Raw genomic sequence first — 2,750 nt, 5'->3', positions numbered from 1 at the left:
CTGCTCTGGGCTGTGCAGGCATTTGTGGTTCTGCCTGTCTCACACACGCACACAAAAGTCTGGTGTAGTGCTGCCCTCAGGAAACCCCCCCACCCTTGTTCCAGCTAAAGCCGTGGAATTTGTCTTTGTTTCCCTTGGGTTCAGAGTCAGGCTGTGCCTGTGTCCAGCCCAGTGGCTCAGAAAAGCATTTCTCCCGTCCCACTGCAATCTGCTGCTGCAGACAGGACCCAGGCACTGGTGGCACTGGGAGTGAACAGCAGAGTGTTTCCAGGGGCTCTCTGAAGGAACACAAGTGTCCAAAGAAACCAGCACAAGTGTCCACAGAAGTCCCAGTCCTTCATCCCTGAATGAGCTCGTTCAGCCCCGGAAAAACTAAGTTTTATTTCCATGGAAGGAGGTTTTTCCCACTTTAACGTGGGTTTAGTTCCAAACCAGTTTCTTCATTTCCTCCTCCCAATTTCCCTGAAGGACACTGACAGGGACCATGGACACTGACAAGGATCACAGAGTTTGTCCCTTGGCCATACAGCTCCTGCTGTTTGGCAGCACAGGAGAGGTTGATTAGAGCCCAGGCTCCAATCCCAGGGTGCTCCTTGAAGACGAGCTTGAAATCAAACAAGTTTCCTGCTGGAGGGTTAAATTCAGTCCCCATCCCCTTTTTTGGGGCTTAATCTTCATATTTTGAAGTATTTTTTAGCTGAATCACAACTTTTTGCAGTTTAGGGAGGCAAGGGTCGTCTTGCTATTTCTGAGGGGTTTTTGCCTGAATCTCGGAGGTTTGGGTTTTTCTGGGCTGAATCTTGGTGTTTTGGAGGTTTTTATGGACACAGGATGCCCAGTGAGTTCTAGAGATGGACTTGGGCAGGAGGAACCCCCAAGCCAATGCGCTCAGCCCTTGTTTCCTCCCACCCCCTCCCCCATCAGGATTTGTCCTTCCCAAAGCTTGGGCGGGTGGAGGAGGAGGCTGCGAGGAAGATGCCGCGGGTCCCCCAGGCAGGTGAGGAGGAAGTCAGTGGCCCTTTCGGCGGGTGTTGTGCTGGCTCTGGCAGCCGAGCATGGCCCCCGGCTGCAGGACAACCCCGCTGCCGCCGCCGTCCTGCCGGTGCCGGAGTTGGGGGGATGTCCTTGGCCTTCCCTCTGGGCCGGGGGCAAATCCCCTCCCTGTCCTTCTTGCTTCCTGCCCCAGGCCCCAAGCTGAGGACGGAGAGCCCGGAGGACAAATCCCCCCGGCAGAGCCTGGTGGGAGAGGCCGTTTTGAAGGGCTCCACGGCCCAGGAAGGCAGCAGGGAGGAAAAGGCCCAGAGATCCCCCCGCAGGAGGGGCTCCAAAGGCAGCCCAGGGTGCTCTGAGGAGGAAAGACCCAGCCTGTGCCAGGAAGGCGGCCAGAGCTTGAGGCAGGGCTGCGAGCTGGTGGTCCCTGAGCAGCCTCCCAGCAGGGAGAAGCCCTTTAAGTGCTTGGAATGTGGGAAGAGCTTCAGGAAGAGCTCCAACCTCTGCACCCACCGTTCCATCCACACTGGGGAACGGCCCTACCCATGTAGGGAATGTGGGAAGAGCTTCAGGGACAGCTCCAACCTGATCCGACACCAGCACATTCACAGTGGGGAACGACCCTACACGTGTGGGGAATGTGGGAAGAGCTTCAGCCAGAGCTCCAACCTGTTTAAACATAGTCGCATTCACACCAGGGGATGGCCCTACACATGTGGGGAATGTGGGAAGAGCTTCAAGCACAGCTCCAACCTGACCCAACACCAGCATATCCACTCTGGGGAACAGCCCTACACTTGTGGGGAATGTGGGAAGAGCTTCACGCGGAGCTCCAGCCTCCGTACCCACCAGCGCCTCCACACCGGGGAACGACCCTACACGTGTAGGGAGTGCGGGAAGAGCTTCAGTGACAGCTCCAACCTCCGCACCCACCATCTCATCCACACTGGTGAACGCCTCTACATTTGTGGGGAATGTGGGAAGAGCTTCAGCAGGAGCTCCAACCTCTGCAACCACCAGCTTATCCACACCGGGGAACGGCCCTACAAGTGCTTATAATGTGGGAAAAGGTTTCAGACCAGCTCAAGTCTCGTTCTGCACCAGCGGATGCACACGGATGAGAGACCCTTCCGCTGCACCGACTGCGGGAAGGGCTTCAACCGGAACTCCAACCTTGTCAGGCACCGGCGCATCCACACCGGGGAGAGGCCCTACAAGTGTGGGGAGTGTGAGAAGAGCTTCACCCAGAGCTGTCACTTGAGCTCACACCAACGGACCCACCAGTAAGGGAAGCCCTACCAGTGCCCCAACTGCAGGAAGAGCTTCGGCCGCTCCTTCCACCCTGAATGAAGCCCCTGATGGTGAGGCAACCCCTGGAGTCCAGTGACTGTCAGTCCATCCCTTTCGACCACAAAGGGCCAGTCCCCTTTCCCAGGGGCAGGTTCTGCCAACAGAACCCTTATTGGGGGGTGTGTGGAGATTCCTGCCTTGGCTGGGGACCCCCCAAGGTCACTGCTGGTGGTTGAGAGCAGAGATCTCCCCACGAGCATTGGTGTGGGGGAGTTCCATCCATCTCTAATTAAGAATTATTGCTTTTGTGCCAGCTTGAGTAGAATTGCTTCAACAATTACTTTAGTGTAGAGCACTGTCCTATCTTATTCTGTACTCCTGGTAGTTTTAGTGTTTCTGTTGTGCAGTAAATAATTCTGATGAAGATCTTTTGTCTGATCATTTGTATCCCTAAATAACTCATTTCTATC

General features: G+C 55.7%; 1 pseudogene; it reads left to right on the top strand.

Moving 5' to 3' along the window:
- Positions 1–957: 957 nt before the first annotated feature.
- LOC113980054 lies at positions 958–2,277 on the top strand (annotated as a pseudogene).
- Positions 2,278–2,750: the final 473 nt, after the last annotated feature.

Source organism: Neopelma chrysocephalum, unplaced genomic scaffold (genome assembly GCF_003984885.1).
Source record: "Neopelma chrysocephalum unplaced genomic scaffold, ASM398488v2 Primary Assembly neopelma1_91974, whole genome shotgun sequence".
Classification (NCBI taxonomy): Eukaryota; Metazoa; Chordata; class Aves; order Passeriformes; family Pipridae; genus Neopelma; species Neopelma chrysocephalum.
The sequence above is the reverse complement of the archived record's forward strand: the minus strand, read 5'-3'. Positions and strand labels throughout refer to the sequence as shown.